This window comes from Lathamus discolor, chromosome W (assembly GCF_037157495.1).
Source record: "Lathamus discolor isolate bLatDis1 chromosome W, bLatDis1.hap1, whole genome shotgun sequence".
Taxonomy (NCBI): Eukaryota; Metazoa; Chordata; class Aves; order Psittaciformes; family Psittacidae; genus Lathamus; species Lathamus discolor.
This window is the reverse complement of record NC_088908.1, coordinates 37,912,596-37,938,925: the sequence shown is the minus strand read 5'-3', so window position 1 is coordinate 37,938,925 and position 26,330 is coordinate 37,912,596. Positions and strand designations below refer to the sequence as shown.

The 26,330-nt window shown below is 45.5% G+C and overlaps 1 long non-coding RNA gene across 1 annotated transcript in view; it reads left to right on the top strand.

Annotated features, from left to right (window-relative positions):
* Positions 1–3,331, top strand: part of LOC136004241 (uncharacterized) — a 52,813-nt gene extending 49,482 nt beyond the window's left edge. Inside the window, exon 3 of the long non-coding RNA XR_010608310.1 lies at positions 1,809–3,331. This is a non-coding gene — a long non-coding RNA (uncharacterized LOC136004241). The remainder of the gene's footprint in view (positions 1–1,808) is intronic.
* The last annotated feature ends 22,999 nt before the right edge of the window (positions 3,332–26,330 follow it).

Here is a 26,330-nt window from a genome sequence, read left to right as displayed (position 1 = left end):
AAGCCTTGCCATGAGTTGGACAGATGAGTGGAAAAACCCAATGCCTCAGCTACAGGAGCCGACCGTGAATACCCCAAGCAGAATCAGAGAAAAATGCATGACTGCAAAACATCACTTGGAGGCAACTGAAAAGTAACAACTTGAATAAGTGTACTTGTAAAGTAGCTATTATTAGAGGCTGTGATTTTGTGTATAAAAGCACCTGTTTACTAGCCAGTTGCTAATATGAAACTACACCTTGTATTGTCTGGATTTGTCACTTGCAAAAGAGATGTTAGAGCATGCAAATTTGCAGCAGCTGCTAGAAAATGCTAAGGCAAGAGCTAGAAAGATTCTAATATGACGGTAGTGTTATAAAGCAGGTAATGGAACAAATTAAGAGGGTGGGAGAAATCCACTGGTAAGAAATTTCTTTGGCTAGTCCCTCGCTGCCATCAGCATCTTCACAACAAGGGGCAAGGACTGAGGTTGGCCAAATGCCTGCTACCACAGTTAAGGGCAAGACTGAGTTGGCCTCTGTGTTTGCCACCAAGAAGAACACTTAACTCCAATGTTGGCTGCAACCCAGCAGGTGTGGAGCGCTGTGGACACATGCCATGCCAGACCTTGATGTGAGGGATGGCCTCCCTTGCTATCAGAGAGACATCCAGGAGAAAAAGGACAGGCCCAGCAGCCTGTGGCTGACATATGTTGGAGGTATGGCCTAGTCCAAATCCCCTGCTCAAGTAGGGTCGTCTAAAAGATGTATAAAACAAAAAAAAAAGGGGAATATAAGGGTTTTCTCCATGTGACGAATGATTCCTTGCCCAAACCACTGGTTCTATATAAAGTCTTACATGATAACGAGTGGAAAGGACCAGTGCCATTGCTGACATGGGGTCAAGAATCCGGCTGTGTACAGCTATCGACAGGACCATACTGGCTGCCAGCGAAACGTATAAAGCCCCAGAGCTCAACAACATAAAGAAATGGCAATGACAGAAATCTTTGTAATATCTGTTCTATTATGTGTGATCATGGGTAATGGACAAGCATACTGGGCACATTTGTTAAATCCCCCATTATTCTGACCGGTTACATGGTGTGTAGGATTCACTGGTATGCCACATGTTATAAAGATTCAAGTGACTTCAAATCAGACTAATCTTACTGAAATAAAAGGAATTCTAAACTCTTGTCCTGCATGTCAACACACAGGCTTTGGCCTTGCTATTGGAGTAAATCCTCCAGGCATTTTACCGCTACAACTTTGGCAAAGGGATGTCACTCATGTTCCAGAATTTGGACACCAAAAATACGTTCATGTCTCTGTCGACACCTTTTCCATGGCAATTTGGGCCATCGCTCAAACTGGAGAAACTTCTCACCATGTTGTGAAACACCTTCACACCTCTTTTGCTGTCTTAGGTGTACCCCTGTCTCTTAAAACAGATAATGGCCCAGCCTATACTTCTTCTAGGTTTCACCGCTTTTGCTCGCTTTGGGGTGTGAAACATCTCACCGGAGTCCCCAGTTCACCCACTGGACAAGCTCATCAGTCCCTTAAAAACCTGTTAGTTTAACAAAAAATGGGGGAGAGTGGTGTAGTACCTAGTGAACGCTTGGCAACAGAATTATATGTGTTAAATTATTTACGCCTGGCAGGAGAAAGGGAAGAACCTCCCATGGTAATTCATGGTAGTGCCTTAAAATCAGGGTTAACAAAAAGGAAAAGATTTTTGTTCAATACAAAGATCCCAAAACGGGAGAATGGAAGGGACCTGTTGAGTTTTGTAAGACTGGTTGAGGCTATATGTGTTTAATTACAGGAGAAGGCACTCGTTGGTTTCCAGCGCGATGGGTAAAACCTTGGAAATCACCGATCGAGGAAACCTCAGAATAGCCTCATTTATAGGTTGGTGGATGATGGCTATGACTATAGGTCAAGCATTACATACCATAGAATCAAGAGAGAACATGTGGATCACCTGGGCAAACCAAACGAACCAGTCATCCTTCTCTATCTCCATGGCCACTCCTGGGGACCCTTTTCGTACTTGTTTAATCGGCGTCACGTGCCTGCACCTGGCGGACTGGACCAATTGGATAAATAACAGGACAGCTTGAAATTTCATTTTATTTTTTTTATTTCATTATTTCATTAACCAGACATGTCATAGAATTTATGATTGTACTGTACCAGAAAACAAACCAGCCTGCTTTTATGGGGAAGTGAATCAAACAGGGATGGCTGGAGCAATGATCATTAATGCCTTAAACGCCACGATGCCTTGGGACCCTCAGGAGTTAGATCTCTGGGGATCCTTAGCAGGCAATGGGTCATGTTTTTATTTTGGGGGATTGGCATCTACAGGGGTAAATTTTTATGGGAAATATAGTTGGACACAATGGACCAATATGTTGAGTAATTATGACTATAAAAATTATAGAAAAAATGGATATTGTAATGGAGCAATAGGTGCTGAGACCCTTGGTAGTAAATTTTCTATTTGGAATAATAATTTGGCAAAACAATTTCCTAAAGTATATTTTTTTTTAATCTGTGGACATAGAGCTTGGCAAGGGGTACCAAAAAACGTTCAGGGAGGGCCATGTTATATAGGGAAGCTGACTATGTTTGTTCCCAGCATGAGGGATGTGCTATCATTTTATAAAAGGAAAACCGAGCAATGAAAAACAAGATCAGTAGAACAGCTAGGACCAAACTGTAATGATAATGTTGATATGCTAGGTAAAGTCGGAAGAGTTTTTATGTCCGTTTTTTGTTCCTGGGGCAATGGCTGGGAGGGCACTAAAAAACAGAGCGTTTAGCTTGCTGGACTGCAAAGCAGAGTAATATCACATCTAATGTCTTATCAGAATTATTAGAAGATTTAGACAGTGTTAGGCATGCAGTTTTACAAAATCGTGCAGCCATTGATTTTTTGCTTTTAGCACAGGGCCATGGTTGTGAAGATTTTGAAGGAATGTGTTGTATGAATCTATCTGACCATTCTAGTTCAATTCATCAGCAACTATCCCAATTAAAAGATAACATGAAATAATTAACAATCAATCATGGTTTGGATGGTTGGCTCCAAGGTTTAGGTATTACTGGGTGGTGTGCAGATTTGTTTAAATCAGGCATTACGATATTATTAAGCATTATAGTCTTTGTTATTATTATTAGTATAGTATGGCGTTGCTTAATGTCTGTATTATCGCGAATGATTAAAGGGGTCTGGATCGCTCAAAATAAAGAAGGCGGATTTGTTGAGAGCTTTTTAACAAACAATGGGCATGTGAGCGATCCAGGACTCTTGCCATTGGTTAGAGTTTGTAGTAAGGATTAACGGCCTAGTTCACAGGTTACTTCAGGGCAAAGTTGTGGCCACGTATGCGGAAGTTCTGCAGGAGGGAAACAACTCCTGGATGCTGAAGAAGGAACCAGTCAGCTAGTGTTGCTCCCGGATGCTGAAGAAGGAACCAATCAGCTGTTTTTGCATTGTGTATAGAAACCAATCATTGTAAATCTTAAGCACGTGACCAAGCTTGGAAGCTATAAAAGGCAGTGCTCTGAAGTGAATAAAGGTCAGTTTCTGATTACATTAATCAGCGTGCTGTCCGTTGATCTTCCACACTCAACCTTAGCGAGCGTCCCCACAGAGGCTCTGCCTCCCCCACATTGCATGAGGCTTGGGCTTTTATACTGGCCAAAATGCACACTCATTCCGACACAGGTGGCCAGCCTACGTCAGAAGTGGCCAGCAATATCTTTAAAGGAATCCAAGCGTCAATAGAAACATAGACATACTTATATGTGCCATCTTCTAGTACATGAGTATTACAGAGAGACTGTATCAAATGAGTTGTATATGGGGCCCCAAGTCCACGGTCCGTCACAGTCTGCCCGATACCCCTCATAAGAGCATACGAGAGACCTTCCCTCCATGGGTCTTGATCCAGCACCTACATCACAGGGAAAGCACACAATACATCTGCATCCCCCACCCATCTCGCTTCTCCCTCTACAGCTGCCCATTTATCATGAGGATCAGGGGGATATAAATCAGACTCCTTTTCCAGATCAATAGGCCCCGGGTCAAAAGGACCATCCAGGTCAGCATCAGAATTATCAGACATCAGAACCTCAGGAGCAGCAACAACAGCAGTCCGATGAATATGCACAGGCTCCTTCTCGGGGTCAATAGGGCCTGTATCAAAGGATTATCTTCATCTCTGTCCTCAGTCTTCGCAGCCGCAGCTCTCCTCACTCTCCTGCTGGACAGGCGAGATCAGGAACTGAAATCATTGATTCAAATATACTTTTAGGAGATAAAGCGAGGAGCGAGAGCAATGTGTGTGTCACTGTTGCAAAGCTCACTGTGTGCTGAAGATGCCCAGCACCAGCTTTCTGTCCTTTCTCTTTGGCTGTGGGAGCAGAGTCAATACTTTCGTGCTCTGCTCACTCTGATGCTTGACAGGAGATAGCGGGCACCGGAGATGTTGGAATGAAATGGAGTTTTAGAAGATAAAGCGAGGAGCGACAGCAAGGTGTATATCACTGTTACAAAGCTCACAGGGTGAGAAGGTGCCCAGCACCAGCTTTCTGTCCTGGCTCTTCGGCTGTGGGAGCAGAGTCCAAACGTTTTTGCTCTACTCAATCTGCTTCTGCTCAGCCGAGATTGTGCACAGTAGATATTGCATTCAAATGGACTTTCAGGAGATAAACTAGTAGTGAGAGCAGTGTGCCCATCACAGTTGCAAAGCTCTCTGTGTGCTGAAGACACCCAGCAGCAGCTTTCACTCCTGGTTCTTTGGCTGTGAGAGAAGATTCAAAACTTTCATGCTCTACTCTGCTGCTGGACAGGCAAGATCAGGAACTGAAATGTTTTATTCAAATGGACTTTTAGGAGAAAAAGTGAGGAGCGACAGCAATGTGTGTGTCACTGTTGCAAAGCTCACTGTGTGCTGAAGATGCCCAGCACCAGCTTTCTGTCCCAGCTTTTCAGCTGTGGGAGTTGAGTCCCAACGTTTGTGCTCTGCTCACTCTGCTGCTGCTCAGCAGAGAGAGGGGACCGGAGATGTTGGATTGAAGTGGACATTTAGGAGATAAAGCTAGGAGAGAGAGCAGTGTGTGTGTCACTGTTACAAAGCTCACTGTGTGAGCAGCTACCCTGACATCTTGAAGCCCGCTAATAGCATTCCGCAGCTCAGCCACCTGCTGCAGGAGGACCTCCACCAGGGAGCACTGAGTGCAGCCCTGCCCATCATGCACCTTTCCCTCACAAGACCAGTGCAGGCACCCTCTACACTTCGAGCTCTGCACTGCAGCCTCCCCTGTCATCTGCTCTGTCTGGGTGCCTACGCTGGCCACCGCCGGAGCAGCCAGAGCAGAGCTTCCAGACCGGGCCCTGGCCATACGACGGGTGCTCACCATCCCACTCGCCTGCCTGCGCAAACTGCCTCGTCCCGCTCTGTTCTCCTCGCTCCTGGTCGCTCGCGATCCCTGGGGCAGGTTTTTAACCACTCAGAAATGGTGCCGCTGCTCCTGGCTCCGCCCCCTGTGAGTCAGCGGCTCGCGTCAGCAGAGCTGCCGGCTCCTGGGCAGGTCCTGTCGAGGACTTGAAGCTCCCCCGGTAGCTCTGGCTGCTCTGAGTTGAAGCTCCTGGACGCTGATCTCTCCCCCGCTCCGGTGTTAAAAGGCGTCCTCTCTCGAGCTACTCACCTCAGCAATACCTTACAAGTAACTGCCCCCAGTTTATATACTGGGCGTGTCGTGCTGTGGTATGGAATACCCCTTTGGTTAGTTTGGGTCAGGTGTCCTGTCTCTGCTTCCTCCCGACCTACCCTCCTCCCTGGCAGAGCATGAGACTGAGAATGTCCTTGATCAGAGTAAACATTATTTAGCATGAACTAAAAACTTCGGCGTTATCAGCGTTGTTCTCAAACTAAAGTCAAAAACACAGCACTGCACCAGCTACTAAGAAGGAGAAAAATGACTGCTGCTACTGAACCCGGGACAAAAAGGGGGGCTAAAGAGAACCTCCTTGTTTTTATAGAGGTGCTGAATGCCTTCTTTGCCTCTGTCTTTACTCCTGCAGACTCTCCCCGAGGGCCCCGGATTTCTATAGCCCCAGAAGGAGTCAGGACAAAGGAGGAGTTTGCTTTGGTAGATGAGGATTGGGTTAGGGATCAGCTATGCAATCTGGACATCTGTAAATCGATGGGTCCGGATGGAATGCACCCACGGGTGCTGAGGGAGCTGGCGGAGGTCATTGCTAGGCCACTCTCCATCATCTTTGGTAAGTCGTGGGAAACGGGCGAGGTGCCTGAGGATTGGCGGATGGCAAAGGTCACACCAGTCTATAAGAAGGGCAAGAAGGAGGACCCGGGTAATTATAGACCGGTCAGCCTTACCTCCATCCCTGGAAAGGTGATGGAGCAACTTATTTTTGACTCCATCACTAGGCATATCAAGGATGAGGGGGTCATTAAGAACAGCCAACATGGTTTTATGAGGGGGAAGTCATGTATGACCAACCTTATAGCCTTCTATGAGGAAGTGACTAGGTGGAGGGATGATGGTAGAGCGGTAGATGTAGTTTTTCTTGATTTCAGTAAGGCATTTGATACTGTCTCCCACAGCATCCTCATAGATAAGCTAAGGAAGTGTGGGCTTGACGATCAAGTAGTGAGGTGGATCGAGAACTGGTTGAAAGGAAGAAGGCATAGAGTTGTGGTCAATGGCGCAGAATCTAGCTGGAGGTCTGTGACTAGTGGAGTCCCTCAGGGGTCGGTGCTGGGACCGGTGCTGTTTAATATTTTCATCAATGACCTGGATGAGGGAACTGAGTGCACCCTCAGCAAGTTCGCTGATGACACAAAACTGGGAGGAGTGGCTGACACACCAGAAGGCTGTGCTGCCATTCAGCGAGACCTGGACAGGCTGGAGAGTTGGGCGGGGAGAAACTTGATGAAATTTAACAAGGGCAAGTGTAGAGTCTTGCATCTGGGGAAGAACAACCCCATGTACCAGTACAGGTTGGGGGTTGACCTGCTGGAAAGTAGCTAAGGGGAAAGGGACCTGGGGGTCCTGGTGGATAGGAGGATGACCATGAGCCAGCAATGTGCTCTTGTGGCCAAGAAGGCAAATGGCATCTTAGGGTGCATTAGAAAGGGAGTGGTTAGTAGGTCAAGAGAGGTTCTCCTCTCCCTCTACTCAGCCTTGGGAGCTGGGTCTCTTTAGCTTGGAGAAGAGGAGACTGAGGGGTGACCTCATCAATGTTTACAAATATGTAAAGGGTGGGTGTCAGGATGATGGAGCTAGGCTTTTTTCAGTGATATCCAGTGATAAGACAAGGGGCAATGGGTGTAAACTGGAGCATAGGAAGTTCCACGTTAACATCAGGAAGAACTTCTTTACTGTAAGAGTGACAGAGCACTGGAACAGGTTGCCCAGGGGGGTTGTGGAGTCTCCTACACTGGAGATATTCAAGGCCCGCCTGGACAAGTTCCTGTGTGATGTACTGTAGGTTACCCTGCTCTTGCGGGAGGGTTGGACTAGATGATCTTTTGAGGTCCCTTCCAACCCTTGGGATTCTGTGATTCTGTGATTAGATACTAGGGGAAACCAAGTGACTGATGGTGGGGAAAAGGCTGAGTCTTTAATAGTCACATCAGCCATCCTCAGGGTAGGAAATGGTTAGTGACCTCCCGCTCCACTCCACCCAGGAGTGCTGAAGGAGCTGGCAGAGGAGCTGGCTAAGCCACTCTCCATCATTTATAAGCAGTCCTGGTCTAGTGGGCAGGTCCCCAAGGATTAGAGTTTAGCCAACATGATGCCTCTCTATAAAAAGGGCAGGAAAGAAGACCCCAGAAACTACAGGCCTGTCAGCCTGACCTTTTTAGAAAAGGGCGAAATTTTTACGATAATTATATAAAATAGTAGAAATTATTATATTTGAGAAATTTATAAATCAATAGTGTGGTTTTGGAAATACTGTAATTTTGCAGTGTTGTCTGTAGTTTCGTACCACGGCTATTCAGTAACCAGTGTTACAGTGGTAGGCTTGGTGGCAAGAGCTAACATAACCATATATGGTGAAGGGTATATGGGTGGATTTAAGAAAGTATTGTGAAAGTCTATCAAAGCAGAAATTATGGACACAGCAAGGGTAGTCAAGTGAGAATAAGAGAATGCTGGTATCCACATAATGGTTGGGATATGTCCAAAGAACGGAAAGGTGAAAAGGACAGAGCAAGGAAGACTTCTTACTTCATCCGAGGAAGACTCCTTACTTCATCAATGCGACCACCAGAGGGGGCTGTGCAAGCGCAAAAGTGGCTGATGTCGTAATAGACTGATGTGGTAATCCTTGATGCATATGTATTAGTTAATGATGTAATCCGTGTTGAATATGTATTAGTGACCAAATTTTTAGTGTATAAATTGCGAACGTGATGTGACGAGGTCGAAGCCAGATTTGGGCGTGTGCCCCTGGTTTCCCAGCGCTGCAATAAAGCACCTCATATAACCATTCCGGTGGTTATGTGTTTATTCTTGCGCTAACAACCTCAGTGCCAGGGAAGGTCATGGAGCAGGTCATCCTAAGTGAGATCACAAAGCATGTGTAGGAAAAGGGGGGATCAGGCCCAGTCAGCATGGGTTTATGAAGGGAAGGTCCTGCTTGACCAACCTGTTCTCCTTCTACGATAAGGTGACCTGCCTGGTTGATGAGGAAAAGGCTGTGGTCATTGTCTATTTCGACTTTAGCAAAACTGCTCATGGCCTGGATAGGTGTACTTTTCACTGGGTTGGAAACTGGCTGTATGGCAGAGCTCAAAGAGTGGTGGTAAATGCTGTCACATCTAGTTGGTGATCAGTCATTAATGGTGTCCCTCAGGGCTCAGTGTTAGGGCCAGTGTTATTTAATGTCTTCGCTGATGATATGGATCAGGGGATTGAGTGTGCCCTTAGTAAATTCACAGATAACATCAGGTTGGGTGGGAGTGTTGATCTGCTGGAGGATAGGAAGGCTCTGCAGAAGGATCTAGACAGGCTGCATCTATGGGCTGTGGCAAATTGCATGATGTTCAACAAGGCAAAGTGCTGTGTTCTGCACTTGGGCCACAACAACCCCATACTACAGACTTGGGGAAGAGTGGCTGAAAAGCTGCTCAGCAGAAAAGGACCTGGGGGTGCTGACTGAAGGCTGGATGAACATGAGCCAGCAGCGTGCCCAGGGAGACAAGAAGGCCAACAGCATCTTGGCTTGTATCAGAAATAGTGGGGCTAGTGGGGCCAGCAGGGCCAGGGAAGTGATCATCCCCCTGTACAAGGCACTGGTTAGGACACACCTTGAATACTGTGTTCAGTTCTAAGCCCCTCACCACAAGAGAAATATTGAAGTGCTGGAGCAGGTCTAGAGAAGGGCAATGAAGCTGGTGAAGTGCCGAGAACACAAGTCATGTGAAGAACATCTGAGGAAACTGAGGTTGTTTAGTCTGGAGAAGAGAAGGCTCAGGAAAGACTTTATCAGTCTCTACAACTACCTGAAAGGAAGATGGAGTGAGAAGGTGGCTGATCTCTTCTCCCAAGTAATAAGTGATAGGACAAGAGGAAATGGCCTCAAGACATACCAGGGGTGGTTTAGACTGGATATTAGGACAAATTTCTTCACTGAGAGGGTGATCAGGTATTGGAACAGGCTTCCCAGGGAAGTGGTGGAATCACCATCCCTGGAAGTGTTCAAAAACCGTGTAGATGAGGCCCTTAGTTACATGGTTTAGTAGTGGACTTGGCAGTCCTGGGGTAATGGCTGGACTTGATGATCTTAAAGGTCTTGACCATCCTAGCTGATTCTATGATTCTATGAGCTGGCAGTGTGTACTCGCAGCCCAGAAAGCCAACTGCATACTGGGCTGCATCAAAAGCATGACCAGCAGGATGAAGGAGGTGATCCTGCCCTTCTACTCTGCTCTCATGAGGCCCAAGCTGGGGTACTGCATGCAGTTCTGGTGTCCCCAACATAAGAAGGACATGGAACTGTTGGAGCAAGTCCAGAGGAAGGCCACAAGGATGATAAGGGGGCTAGAACACCTCCCATATGACGACAGGCTGAGAAAATTGGGGCTGTTCAGCCTGGAGAAGAGAAGGCTGCATGGAGACCTCATAGTAGCCTTCCAGTATCTGAAGGGGGCCTACAAAGATATTGGAGAGGGACTTTTCATCAGGGACTGTAGTTATAGGACAAAGGGTAATGGGTTCAAACTGAAAGAGGGTAGATTTAGATTAGACATTAGGAATAAATTCTTTACTGTGAGGGTGGTGAGGCACAGGAACAGGTTGCCCAGAGAAGTTGTGGATTCCCCATCCCTGGCAGTGTTCAAGGCCAGGTTGGACAGGGCCTTGGGCAACCTGGTCTAGTGTGAGGTGTCCCTGACCATGGCGTCTAACTGCTTGGACAGATAAGCAACTGCTCCTTGGTATGGGCCCAAGTCCTGTGCTAGTATCCCCAGGGCAATCCCCTGTCTCTCGTGGGAGAACAGAAAGAATGGTTTACTCACGTCTGGAAGTCCTAGAGCTGGAGCTGCCATGAGAGCATTCTTTAGCTGCTGGAAGGCTTGAGTGACTTCTTTTGCCCACTGAAGATTCTTGCTGTCTTTTACGATTAGTGCATATAGAGGCTTAACAATTACTCCATAATTGTAGATCTGTTAGCGTAGGAATAAACACATAACCACCGGAATGGTTATATGAGGTGCTTTATTGCAGCGCTGGGAAACCAGGGGTATGCACCCAAATCTGGTTTCAACCTCGTCACATCGCGTCCGCAATTTATATCCTAAAAGTTTCACAATTAATACATATTCAATATGGGTTACAACATTTAACTAATACATATGCATTAAGGATTGCCACATCAGTCTATTACAACATCAACCTCTTCTGCGCTTGCGCAGCCCCCTCAGGTGGTCGCCTGGTGGTCGTTCCGATGAAGTAAGAGTCTTCCTCAGATGAAGTAAGAAGTCTTCCTCAGGTTGTCCTCTTCACCTTTCCCTTACTTGAGTATATTCCAATCCTTGTGTGGGCGCTAGCATTTTCTTATCTTCCTTTGACTGCTTCTGGTATGCTCTTCTGGCTATCTTATGCACAGGTTCTACTTGGGTATAGTCTCCAGTACATACTTTTCTAAATCCACCCATACACCTTTCACCATATATGGTTATGTTAGGTTTTTACTAAGACTACCATTGCAACACTGGTTACAGAACAGCCGTGATACAAAACTACAAAGTTATATCATTTTCTAATATACAAAACCTCACTATTGATTTATAAATTTTTCAAACATAATCATTTCTACTATTTTATACTTTTTTTTATTATACAAAATTCTGCTCTTTTCCAACAGATCCACAATCTACACTATCCATAATTCTTTCACCGTCTGGGGTTTTGGCGTTTGACATACTGCCTCTTTTCAGTCTTGTTCCAGTGTTAGCTGTCCAGCACTAATCTCATATTCCAGGTAAATTATTTTTGCTTTACTGTCTGGGCTTTTTTCTTGGATACCCTATATCCCTGGAGTCCCAGAAAATTTAAGAGGCTTACCATCCAGGCAACACAGGCCTCTTCTGTCTGTATGGCTATTAAGATGTCATCTACATATTGGAATAGTTTCCCTTCTTCCGGCAGAGCCTCCCAGGACTCTGAGTCTTTTGAAAGTTGTTCTCCAAACAGGGCGGGACTGTTCTTAAATCCCTGAGGCAGCACCGTCCACATGAGGTGGGGTTTGCGCCTGTGTTTAAGCGTGAGATGAGAGCTGGGGCAGGACATCTCACCTAGTTGGCTCACTTACCAGCAGGGTCAGGAAGTTTCTTATTGACCAATACCCCAAATCCTCTGCAGGGGTGCTCTGAATCACTTCTCTGCAAAACCTGTAGCTGTGCCTAGGTTTGCCCTGACCCAGGTGTAGGACCTTGCACTTGGCTTTGTTGAACTTCTTGAGGGTTGTGTTGGCCCACCTTTCAAGCCTGTCAAGGACCCTCTGGACCCTATCCCTTCCCTCAAGTGTATCAACTGAACCCCATAGTTTAGTGTTGTCAACAAACTTGCTGAGGGTGCATTCGATCCCACTGTCCATGTCGCCAACAAAGGTGTTGAACAGGACCAGTCCCAACACCGAGCCCTGTGGGACACCACTTTTTGCCTGTCTCCGGTTGGACATTGAGCCATTGACTGCAACTCTCTGCATGTGCCCATCCAGCCAATTATTTATCCATCGAGTGGTCCATCCATCAATCAAATTTATGTCTCTCCAGTTTAGAGACAAGGATGTTGTGTGGGACAGTGTCAAATGCCTTCCACAGCTCCAGGTAGACAATGTCACTTGCTCAGCCCCTATCCATCACTTTTGCAGCCCCATCATAGGAGACTACCAAATTGGTCAGTCAGGATTTTCCCTTAGTGAAGCCATGTTGGCTGTCACCAACCACCTTGTTATTTTTCATGTGCCTTAGCATGCTTTCCAGGAGGAACTGCTCTATGATTTTGCCAGGCACAGAGGTGAGACTGACTGGTCTGTAATTCCCCGGGTCTTCAAGTTTCCCTATGTAGATTTTCTTTTTATTTTAGAAACATAAATGAACAGAATTGGTATATGCACTCAAACTTGTTTGTCTGCATGTGTATGCATATGTAAGCTTAAATCCTTAGAAAACTATGGTCTATATGTGCATGTGCACTTTAATGAAAGACACTACACTCCCAGTAACCATAAGCTCTACCACATTTCTCTCAGAAAGACTTCATGGTTGATGAGCAACTGAGCACAAGCCGGCAGTGCGTGCTTGCAGCCTAGAAAGCCAACCTTATCCTGGGCTGCATCGAAAGGAGCCTGACCAGCAGGTCGAAGCAGGTGATCCTGCCCCTCCACTCTGCTCTCGTGAGACCTCCCTTGGAGTACTGGGGACAGTTCCGGTGTCCCCAACATAAAAAGGACATGGAACTGTTGGAACAAGTCCAGAGGAGGGCCACGAGGATGACAAGGGGACTGGAGCACCTCACATACAAAGACAGGCCGAGAAAGTTGGGACTGTTCAGCCTGGAGAAGGGAAGGCTGCATAGAGACCTCATAGCAGCCTTCCAGTACCTGAAGGGGGCCTATAAGGATGCCAGAGAGGGACTTTTCATCAGGGACTGTAGTGGTAAGAAGGGGTAATGGGTTCAAACTTAAAAACAGGGGAAGTTTAGATTGGATATAAGGAAGAAGCTCTTTACTGTAAGGGTGGCGAGGCACTGGAATGGGTTGCCCAGAGAAGTTGTGAATGCTCCATCCCTGGCAGTGTTCAAGGCCAGGCTGGACTGAGCCTTGGGTGACATGGTTTAGTGTGAGGTGTCCCTGCCCGAGGCAGGGGGGTTGGAACTAGATGACCTTAAGGTCCTTTCCAACCCATCTCTTCTATGATTCTATGATTCTAAACGGAAGATTCACAGTACAGCTGAGTTAACGAGTGATTGACCTCTCACCATTCTGTTTACACTGTCAAGTCAGAAAACTTCCATTTCTTTCCTGCATTGTTGTTTACCATTGATTGCATATGTGCTAACCTAAAACAACTAAACAATTTCAAATAGCCATTTAATGATATTATACTAATTAAATAAATGTTTCTTCAGATAGCTGAAAAAGGGAGACTCAAAGATTTTACTGTAAATTGCACTTAAATTTACTTACATTCTACTAGGAATAATATTTTATTTGCTATAGAATATTCTAATCCTATTCTGTATTTCATGAAATAGAACTAAAAAGAGAAAACAGTATTTATGCTTTCATAATTTAAAAATTTATCAAATATAGTCATGTTAGATATTGTAACATCTTGCACACCACTACATTATTAAGTAAATCTAATACCCAGAGTCATTGTGCACATTCCTGGGTGTCTTTCTGATATTTCTCCAGTCCACTGGATTTTGAAGTATGATTATGTAATTTTTCATTGTTAAATACATTACTATATCTGTAGTTCAAATACCACTCAAATTCCTAGGACCACTGCATCTAAATAATATATTATGCATTACTTATTTATCAAAATTAATTAAAAAATAACTGTATGGCAAAGCATAAATTTATTTTTAAATAGCCCTTTGTTTGCACCACATACAAAAATATTCCAGATGACTAAAAAAACCCACAAAAAATGAACCCCAAATAATCCCACCCCCCCCAAGAAAAAACACAACCCCACAAATTTCCTTCATTAAATTCAATATTTTTCGTTTGGATTAATAATATTTTCACAGTGGTGCATTTTTATTTTGACCATGCTGTCAATTCAAATATATGTTGATTGTTATATATAATTTCTACTAACAGGAATACAAGAATTCAACAGTTAATGTGTGTGGGAGGTGAATAAATATAACTCTAAGAATAGCATTTTTAACTTGCACTGAGCTGCCTAGATTTTGGTGGCTATAGATTTAGCAGTGAGAGTCAGAGATATATAAAGCATTGCAAAATTGAAATAATGGGCTATGTGTATTTTAAACTATTTAGTATTCAAAACTAAATGTGAAAGTCTTAGCGAACTGCCTAGTGGTTATTAGCACTGCTAGACTGCTTTCAGGGAGGCCATTAGACTGTATTTCATAGAAGCATGGAATGGTTTGGGTTGGAAGGGACCTTTAAAGGTCATCTAGTCCAACTTGCCTGCAATGAGCAGGGACATCTTCAACTAGGTCAGGTTGCTCAGAGCCCCATCCAACCTGGCCTTGAACACTTACAGTTCCAGGGATGGAGCATCTACCACAGAATCACAGAATCCCAAGGGTTGGAAGGGACCTCAAAAGATCATCTAGTCCAACCCCCCTGCAAGAGCAGGGTAACCTACAGTACATCACACAGGAACTTGTCCAGGCGGGCCTTGAATATCTCCAGTGTAGGAGACTCCACAACCCCCCTGGGCAACCTGTTCCAGTGCTTTGGGCAAGCTCTTCTAGTGTTTCACCACCCTCATCATAAAAAAATTCTTCCTTATATCTAGTCTGAATCTAACTTCTTTTAGTTTAGAACCATTACCCCTTGTCATAGAATCATAGAATCATAGAATAGTTAGGGTTGGAAAGGACCTCAAGATCATCTAGTTCCAACCCCCCTGCCATGGACAGGGACACCTCACACTAAACCATCCCATGCAAGGCTTCATCCAACCTGGCCTTGAACACTGCCAGGGATGGAGCATTCACAACTTCCCTGGGAAACCCATTCCAGTGCCTCACCACCCTCACAGTAAAGAATTTCTTCCTTATATCCAATCTAAACTTCCCCTGTTTAAGTTTGAACCCATTACCCCTTGTCCTGTCACTACAGTCCCTGACGAAGAGTCCCTCCCCAGCATCCCTATAGGCCCCCTTCAGGTACTGGAAGGCTGCTATTAGGTCTCCACGCAGCCTTCTCTTCTCCAGGCTAAACAGCCCCAACTTCCTCAGCCTGTCTTCATACGGGAGGTGCTCCAGTCCCCTGATCATCCTCATGGCCCTCCTCTGGACTTGTTCCAGCAGTTCCATGTCCTTTTTATGTTGAGGACACCAGAACTGCACACAATACTCCAGGTGAGGACTCACAAGAGCAGAGTAGAGGGGCAGGATCACCTCCTTCGACCTGTTGGTCACGCTCCTTTTGATGCAGCCCAGGATACGGTTGGCTTTCTGGGCTGCGAGCACACACTGCCGGCTCATGTTCATTCTCATCGACCAGCACCCCCAAATCCTTCTCTGTAGGGCCGCTCTGAATCTCTTCTTTGCCCAATCTGTAGCTGTGCCTGGGATTGCTCCGACCCAGGTGTAGGACCTTGCACTTGGCATGGTTGAACTTCATAAGGCTGGCATCAGCCCACCTCACAAGCGTGTCAAGGTCCCTCTGGATGGCATCCCTTCCCTCCAGCGTATCATCTGAACCACACAGCTTGGTGTCATTGGCAAACTTGCTGAGGGCGCACTCAATCCCACTGTCCATGTCAGCGATGAAGATGTTAAACAAGACCGGTCCTAACACCAATCTCTGAGGGACACCACTCGTTACCGGTCTCCAGCCGGACATCGAGCCATTGACCACAACTCTTTGTGTGCGGCCATCCAGCCAGTTCTTTAGCCGCCGAGTGGTCCATCCATCAAATTGATATCTCTCCAATTTAGAGAGAAGGATGTTGTGTGGGACATTGTCAAACGCTTTGCACAAGTCCAGGTAGATGACATCAACTGCTTTACCCTTATCCATCAATTCTGTAGCCCCATCATAGAAGGCCACCAAACTGGTCAGGCAGGATTTCCCCTTAGTGAAGCCATGCTGGCTGTCACCAAGCACCTTGTTGTTTTTCATGTGCCTTAGCATGCCATCCAGGTCTGTAATTCCCTGGGTCTTCCATTTTCCCCTTCTTGAAAATGGGGGTTATATTTCCCTTTTTCCAGTCATCGGGAACTTCACCTGACTGCCATGATTTTTCAAATATGATGGACAGTGGCTTAGCAACTTCATTCGCCAGCTCCTTCAGGACCCGCAGATGGATTCCATCAGGTCCCACGGACTTGTGCGCGTTCAGACTTTTAAGATGGTCTCAAACCAGATCCTCTCCTACAGTGGGCCCAAGGTCTTCATTCTCACAGTCCCTGCATCTACCTTCTAAGACCTGGGTGGTGCAGTCAGAGCCTTTGCCAGTGAAGACCGAGGTGAAGAAGTCATTCAGAACCTCAGCCTTCTCCAAATCCTGTGTAGCCAGTTCTCCCGAAAGCTTCCTCAGGAGGCCTATTTTGTCTCTAGTCTGTTTTTTGTTTGCTACGTACCTGTAGAATCCCTTCCTGTTATCCTTAACATCCCAGGCTAGGTTTAATTCTAACTGGGCCTTAGCCTTCCTAACCTGGTCCCTAGCTTTCCGGACAACATCCCTGTACTCTACCCAGGCCGCCTGTCCTTGCTTCCATTTTTTATAAGCCTCTTTTTTCCTTTGAATTTTCCTCAGCAGCTCCTTATCCATCCAAGGAGGTCTCCTGGCCCTCCTGCTGCACTTCCTTCTAGTTGGGATGCAGCACTCCTGAGCTTGTAGCAGGTGATCCTTGAATATAAACCAACAGTCTTGGGCCCCCCTGCCTTCCAGGGCTATATCCCATGGAACCTTACTAAGCAGGCTCCTGAAGAGGCCAAAGTCTGCTCTTTTGAAGTCCAGGGCAGTGAGCTTGCTGCACGCTCTTCTCACTGTCCTGGGGATCTCAAATTCGACCATCTCGTGATCGCTGCATCCAAGGCTGCCCTGGAGTACCACATTCTCAACAAGCCCTTCCCTGTTGGTGAGCACAAGGTCAAGCATGGCACCTCTCCTTGTCGGCTCCTCTATTACTTGCAGAAGGAAGTTGTCTTCCACACAATCGAGGAACCTCCTGGACTGCTTGTGCCGTGCAGTGCCATCTTTCCAACAGATAAATTTGATAAGAACACAGGTTGTCTTCATTTGCTTAATGTTTTGTAGACTATTATGATTTTGCTGATGCTGGAAACCATCTAAGTAAGGTTACAGCAGTGATCAGGATCACTGGCCTCTTCTGATACAGAAACAAAGGAAGCTGCCACACTATAGGCCCTTATTAAAACGTCTGTGCCCATCTGTCTTATAAACCTCCTTTAAGTATTTAAGTGGAATGGCTAAACATAAGGCAATTCCTTACCTAGGTATTTTATACTGGCAGCTTCCTTTGTTTCTATATCAGAAGAGGCCAGTGATCCTGCTCACTGCTGTAACCTTTCTCACATGGTTTCCAGCATCAGCAAAATCATAATAGTCTACAAAACATTAAGCAAATGAAGACAACCTGTGTTCTTATCACATTGCACTTTAGCATCAATATTTAAATAATCAGTATTTAGGAAAAGTGAATAAATATCAGTTCATCATTACCTTCTGAGACAAGGAGGCACAAAAGCACAAAACTTAATCTGTTCTAAGTAACCTTAAGTTTGATGGCTTTGTAATGGAAAATAACTGAGGTGCTTGAAGGTAGTTGACATAGTTTTAGGTCCTTAGGACCTTAGTACAAAAAGTGTAATAAAAACAGGATAGAAAAACAGGACCTGGGTGTCGCAAAGAGCTGGGAGACACGAGCATAACTTGCTTTAGAAGTCTCATTTATTGCTAAGCAGATGGATACTTATATACCTTGCTTGCATGTTTATAGTTTGGTTACAGAGAGATTATTGGCTTATAGCTTTTACATGTTACAAGATTATTGGTTTAAGATACAGTAAAGGAATTCAGCAAAACAGGGCACAAAATAGAATCAGGGACAAGGAGTCTGGTCAGTAAGATAAACATTAAGCAACTTGAAGGTCACAAACTTAATTATCGTTCTGCTTCTGCCGTGGTTTATCTCCAGGGCGTGCTCGTCTTGCTCCCTTGTACTTTTCCATCTGAGATCTGCACCAGCTGCAGTATGTCACCATCTGCATGGCCTCTGCCACGCAGCCAGTCCTCTGCAAAGCTCTCCACACCTGGGGATGGGGAGTATCTGGGACTAGCAGATGTCCAAGGATGGGCACAGTTAAACTAACTGATAAGTAGGACAGGATGATTGCTATGTTTGTGGTGTTAATGAACCCATTAAGCTGGTATAAACATCTACTGGCGAGTATCTGGGACTAGTAGATGTCCAGGATGGGAGCAGTTAAACTAACTGATAAGTAGAAGGACAGGATGATTGCTATGTCTGTAATGTTAATTAAGCTGGTGCTTCAAAGACTGACAGAAGTTATGAAGATTGTTGGAAGAAGTAAACAACCCTCAAGGACCACCACCACATTTGTGTGTGCATGCGGGAAACTTTCTGGAAAATGATGTAATTCATGGGTAGCCTCATGAATATGTATGTATGCCCACTGACTATATAAGGATGGCCTGTGTAGCAATGTGGTGATACACGTTAGGAGGAGCTATCTATCCCCCATGTCTCCCAGCGCTGCAATAAAGAATACCTGCTTGTCAACTTGAAACTTTGTTGGCGAGTTTGTTCCTGGAGTTTTCTCCGAATCACTTCCAATATTACATGCCTCAGATTTTTACAAGAGTTCAAGGAACTGAAAAAAGATGTTCTCACAACAGGCAAGAAACCACCTACAGCTGGGGGAACAACTTCAATCTTGCTCTGAACTCTGTACAACCCATGATTGTGTCTACATTAAATACATGTGTGTTTACCATTCTACTATAAATTATTTTACAAATGCCTCTAATTAAGTGTAGCCCAGATAAAAAAAAAAAAAAAAAAAAGAAAGAAAAATCAAAATAAAGTAGTTATTGATATAAAATTGAATAACATTGCAAACTGTTGAGGTAGCAAAAATTTGTTTTCAAAATGCTGCTTCTTATAAGATGATGGAAATATACTATTGATACAGTGAAGAACCAGCAGCATTTCCATTGTATCAAATATTGCCTCAGAGTTAATTAAAGCCAAACAGACTAGTGATACAGCGGACAAAGGAGGCTACGCAAGCCTTCCACCAACTAAAGAATGCTCTCATGGCAGCTCCAGCTTTAGGACTTCCAGACGTGAGTAAACCATTCTTTCTGTTCTCCCATTAGAAACAGGGGATTGCCATGGGGATACTAGCACAGGACTTGGGTCCATACCAAGGAGCAGTTGCTTATCTGTCCAAGCAGTTAGACGCAGCGGCGAAAGGGTGGCCCGGATACCTCAGAGCCATCGCAGCAGTCGTACTGAATATCCAAGAAGCACGCAAATTTACCTTGAGCCAGAAAATGACAGTGCTAGTGTCCCATACAGTGTCTGCAGTGCTGGAAGTGAAAGGCGGACAGTGGCTTTCCCCCTCAGAGGTTCCTGAAATATCAAGCCATCATGGTGGAACAAGATGATGTAGAGATAGTGGTAACTAACATTGTCAACCCAGCTTCTTTCCTCGGTGAAAATGAAGGAGAACCTTTACACCACGATTGCCTGGAAACCATTGAAGCCACATACTCCAGCCTTCCAGACCTGAAGGATGCCCCTTTGAACAACGCAGAAACCTGGTTTATTGATGGGAGCAGCTATGTCGTCAGTGGAAAACGACATGCTGGATATGCAGTCACCACCTGCAGAGAAGTAATAGAATCTGGACCTTTACCAATAAACACTTCCGCACAAAAGGCGGAACTGATCACATTGACTAGAGCTCTGGAACTAGCAAACGGAAAAAGTATAAACATCTATAACAGACTCGAGATACGCATTTGGGGTTGTGCATGCACATGGAGCTATTTGGAAAGTAAGAGGACTGTTGAATTCACAAGGAAAAAACATTAAACATACACAAGAAATATTGAGACTGTTGGAAGCGGTCCAACTACCTGAGAAGGTGGTGATTATGCACATCAAGGCACACCAGAAGGTGAGCTCAGACTTGGAGGAGGGAAATGAGCTGGAGGACAGAGAGGCAAAAGAAGTGGCAAGGGGTGAGGTAGTTACTGAAGGGACCCTAATTTCTGATGGGAACATCTCCTTGGAAGGTAAGCCAAATTATAATAAGGAAGATCAAAAATTACTTACAGATCAAGATGGAACATTCAATGAGGAGGGGTGGGCTCACACACCACAAGGGAAAATAATTGTTCCCTCATCTCTGTTATGGTCCCTAGTGAGGAATGAACATCAAAAACACAAAGGGGGGTGGATGCCTTGTATAAATATTTGATAAACAAAATTATGGCTAGAAACCTGTATGCTACCATTCAACAAGTAACTCACCAATGTGATCTCTGCCTTCAAACAAATCCCAAAAATGCTCCTAAACCCAAAGTGGGCCAAATTGGGAGGGGTAATGGAGCAGGACAGCAGTGGCAGATTGATTTTATGGAACTGCCAAGAAAAGGGGGGTATAGACGTTTGTTGTTATTAACATATACCTTTTCAGGTTGGCCAGAAGCCTTTCCGACTAGAAGTGCAAAAGCCCAAGAGGTAACAAAGGCATTGTTGCAGGAAGTAATACCACGGTACGGAGTCCCAGCCACTATATCTTCAGACAGGGGACCACATTTCATTTCAAATGTAGCACTGTTAGCGTAAGAATAAACACATAACCACCGGAATGGTTATATGAGGTGCTTTATTGCAGCGCTGGGAAACCAGGGGCACTCGCCCAAATCTGGCTTCGACCTCGTCACATCGCGTTCGCAATTTATACACTAAAAATTTGGTTACTAATACATATTTAACACGGATTGCATCATTAACTACTACATATGTATCAAGGATTGCCACATCAGTCTATTACGACATCAGCCTCTTCTGCGCTTGCGCAGCCTCCTCTGGTGGTCGCATTGATGAAGTAAGAAGTCTTCCTCAGATGAAGTAAGAAGTCTTCCTCGCTCTGTCCTCCTTCACCTTTCTGTTCTTTGGATATATCCCAACCATTGTGTGGACACCAGCATTGTCTTGTTCTCACTTGACTACCCTGGTGTGTCCATTAATTTCTACTTCAATAGACTTTCACAATACTTTTTAAATCCACCCGTATGCCCTTTACCGTATGTAATTATGTTAGCTCTTGCCACCTAGCCTACCATTGTTAACATTGGTTACTGAATAACTCTGGTACAAAACTACAAACAGTACTGGAAAATTACAGTATTTCCAAACCCACACTACTGATTTATAAATTTTCAAATATAATCATTTCTAATATTTAGATATCGTAAAATTTTGCCCTTTTCTCTAACATTTCCCCCCTTTGAAAATACTTCACTTAACTTAAGTAAGTATTTTCATTCTCTTAGGTAGCTGTCTCCTGATAAGTCAGTGGAGGTGTAGGGTATTTCAGATGTTTCCTAGTTACTGCCTCTATGATTCGATGGGTCCATGCTCTGTTTTGGGCTATTTCCTTTCGAATGCAAAGATTCATCAAATACAGCATTAAAAAATACAATCAGTATCACAATTATAGTTTGTACGAGGGAATGGACCCATCCTGTGAGGTGAAGGCCCAAACTATCAAGGAGTGCTCCAGTCCAATTTTGTTCAATATATTCTCTTTTTTTTTTTTTTTCTGCTTCCTGTTCAACTTTAGTCAATTGGGAAATATTATATTCTATGTTTGCAGTTACATTGGGAATATGAATACAACAATGGTCTATTCTATCTTTCAAATATTCACAAACACCATGTTCTTTAAGTAGTAACATGTCCAATGCCATTCTGTTCTGCAAGGTCATTTTAGTCATGGCTTGTAATTGCAAATTTATATCTTTGAATCCCTTTTTGTTATTTTAGCTAATCTTTCGGTCTGACCAATTAGATCATAAATCATTCCTCTATTCCGATATACTGCAACTTGAGTAAATAAGGATTCCATAGCCCATCCTACTTTAGTTCCTGTGGAGGGTTCCTGCCAAGTATGGCTTTCCATAGAGGATCTCATAGGGGCTTATTGACATTCCACTTCTGGGTTTTACTCTGATTCGTAACAGAGCTATAGGTAATGCTTGTGGCCATTTTATTCTGGCCTCCTGACATATTTTACTGATTTGTCTTTTTATTGTTTGGTTCATCTTTTCTACCTGTCCACTAGATTGGGGCCTTCAGGGAGTATGTAAGTTCCATGATATCCCTAATAGTTTACTAACTTCTTGTACTATGGTTGGCAATAAAATGTGGACCCCTATCTGATGATATTCCTAAAGGAACTCCAAACCGTGGAATGATTTCTCTAAGTAACCATTTCACCACTTCTTTTGCTTGATTGGTGTGACAGGGAAAGGCTTCTGGCCATCCAGAAAAGGTGTTAACCCCTACTAGCAGATATTTGTACTCTTGTACTTTTGGTAGTTCTGCAAAATCAACCTGTCAATAATCTCCTGGTTCCACTTCTATCCTAATTCTTTCCATCTTAATTTGTCTTTTTACTACTGGATTATTTTTCAAACAAATTTCACATTTTGATCCCACTGCTTTTGCCATCGTTAACATCTGTGTGGAAATTATTCCTAGCCTTAAATAAGTTGCCAATACTTCTGCACCCCAATGACATTTTTGGTGTTCAGTTTGTAGGTTTTTTCACATTATTGCTGGTGGTACTATTATTTGTCCAGTTGTTGTTGTATACCACCCTTCAGAATTCTTTTGAGCCTCCAATAGTTCTGCCAGCTTTTCATCTTCTTTTGAATAATTAGGATCTTGTGAAAGATAGGTATGGAGTGGGCTTACCTTGAGAGCTGAGGTGAGTAGCTTGAGAGAGGACGCCTGCAACACCGGAGCGGAGAGGGGAGAGATCAGCGTCCAGGAGCCTCAACTCAGAGCGACAAGAGCCACTGAGGAGGGAGCCTCAAGTCCTCAACAGGACTTGCCCAGGACTGGGAAGCTCAGCTCCTGCGAGGGGCTGACTCACAGGGGGCGGAGCCAGGAGGAGTGGCACCAGCTGGGAGTGGCTAAAAAACCTTCCCAGGGAGCGCGGCGACCAGGAGCGCGGCGAACAGAGCCGGCAAACAGAGAGCGTCGAGGCAGAGGGTCGAGGCAGTTTGCGCGGCAGTTCGCGCGGGCAGGCGAGTGGGCAGGCGAGCGGGCAGGGAAGCGTTCCAACCGCCTCATCGAGAGGACTCGCCTGGAGTACAGGAGGGGGAAGGAGTGCTGAGGGACGTAGACGGATTGATTGACCAGATAGATCATGGTTACAACACGATCGAAAGCTGTAGTGAGTACTAATGTGGGTATCCAGACTGAGCCTTCCTGCAGACATGCAGCTGTGCAGGTCTCTGGCTGCAGTGAATGCCTGAGCCTGGCACTTGTATTGGAGGGAGCCAGTGATACTGCTTGTGTTCGCTGTGAGCAAATAAATGACCTGCTCAGGCAGGTGGCTGAACTGAGGGAGGAGGTAGAAAGGTTGAGAGCCATTAGAGAGTGTGAAAGTGAAATAGATTGGTGGAACCACACCCTAAGGCAAGGGCAGAGGGAAGTGGTTCAACAAGCTATGGATCCCCTTCCCTCCTACCATCAGACAGAAGGAGAGAGCTTAATGGACAAGGATGGATGGAGGGAGGTTCCTCCTCGGAGAGGTAAGCGAAAACCCTCACAATCCCTTCCTCCCTCCCAGTTGCCCTTGAATAACAGGCACGAGGTCTTGGAAATTCAGGGCCAGGTGAATGGAGATGGTGAGGCAAATCTATCTAGTGAGTCACCCAGGGCTAGTCACTCACCCACATACCTCAGAACTTCCCCAACCAAGAAGAAAAGAAGAGTAATTGTGGTGGGTGACTCCCTTCTGAGGGGAACAGAAGGGCCCATTTGTCGACTGGATCCACCCCACAGGGAGGTCTGCTGCCTGCCTGGGGCTCGGATTAGAGATGTTAAAAAGAAGCTCTCTGAACTGGTGCAGCCCTCTGACTACTACCCGCTGCTGGTTTTTCAGGTTGGCAGTGACGAAAATATTACGAGGAACATAAGGGCAATGAAGAGAGACTACAGGGCCCTGGAACGGCTGGTTAAAGGGTCTGGAGCGCAAGTGGTGTTTGCCTCCATACCTGTTGCAAGCGAGGGTGAAGGGATATATAAGAAGACTCTGCAGGTTAATGTATGGCTACGTGACTGGTGCCAAAGGCAGGGGTTTGGGTTTTTCAGTCACGGGCTGCTGTATGGGACACCTGGTTTGCTGGTGACAGGCGGGATACACCAGTCCCAGAGAAGAAAAAGGGTTTTGGGGCAGGAGTTAGCAGGGCTTATTGACAGGGCTTTAAACTAGTTATGAAGGGGGGAGGGGATTTAACTGGGCCTGTTGGGGACAAGCCCAAGAGGAACATGCTAGGGATTGAAGGATGGCGGGCTTAGGAGGACTATCAATCTCTTGTTTCACTTGTGGGAAAGGATAGCTTTTTAGACCCTGTCCCGCAGGGGAAAAAGGGTACTAGGACTGGCTCCCTGAAATGCCTGTACACCAATGCACGCAGCATGGGGAATAAACAGGAGGAGTTAGAAGTCTGTGTGTGGGCTAAAGGTTATGATCTAGTGGCGATTACAGAGACATGGTGGGACAGTTCACATGACTGGAATGTGGTCATGGATGGCTATGTCCTTTTTAGGAAAGATAGGTCAGCAAAGCGAGGTGGTGGAGTTGCTCTTTACGTGAGAGAGCAACTAGAATGTATTGAGTTCTGTCCGGGGTCGGATGAGGAGCAAGTGGAATGTCTGTGGGTACGAATCAAGGGGCTGACTGGCACGGGTGATACAGTTGTGGGGGTCTATTACAGACCTCCTGATCAGGACGAAGGAGTTGATGAGGCTTTCTACAGGCAACTGGAAGTAGCCTCGCGACTACATGCCTTAGTCGTCATGGGGGACTTTAATTACCCCGATATTTGCTGGAAGACTCACACAGCCAGTCATTCACAGTCTAGGAGGTTCCTCGAGTGCATTGATGATAATTTCTTAATGCAAATGGTGGACGTACCAACTAGGGGAGCAGCGCTGCTAGATTTAGTACTCGCCAACAAGGAGGGTTTGGTCGAAGTGGTGACGGTCAATGGCAGCCTTGGCTGCAGTGACCATGAGATGGTGGAGTTTAGGATCCTGTGTGGGAGGAATAGAATACCTAGCAAAGCCACAGTTCTGGATTTCCGAAGGGCCAACTTTGGCCTCTTCAGTCAACTGCTAAGGGAAGTCTCATGGGAAAGTGTACTAGGCGGTAAAGGGGCTCAAGATAGTTGGTTAGCATTCAAGGACCGCTTCTTCCAAGCTCAGGATCGGAGCGTCCCAATGAGTAGGAAGTCAAGTAAGGGATCTAGGAGACCGGCGTGGTTAAACAAGGAGCTGCTGGGCAAACTCAAGTGGAAAAGGAGAATCTATGGATTATGGAAGGAGGGGCTGGCCGCTTGGGAGGAATATAGGACAGTTGTTAGAGGATGTAGGGAGGCAATTAGGACAGCTAAGGCCTCCTTGGAACTCAATCTTGCTAGTCGGGTTAAAGACAATAGAAAGGGCTTCTTCAAATACATAGCAAATAAAACTAAAACAAGAGGCAATTTAGGCCCACTGCTGAACGAAGTGGGTACCCTGGAGACAGAGGATATAAAGAAGGCAGAGGTGCTGAATGCCTTCTTTGCCTCTGTCTTTACTCCTGCAGACTCTCCCCGAGGGCCCCGGATTTCTATAGCCCCAGAAGGAGTCAGGACAAAGGAGGAGTTTGCTTTGGTAGATGAGGATTGGGTTAGGGATCAGCTATGCAAACTGGACATCTGTAAATCGATGGGTCCGGATGGAATGCACCCACGGGTGCTGAGGGAGCTGGCGGAGGTCATTGCTAGGCCACTTT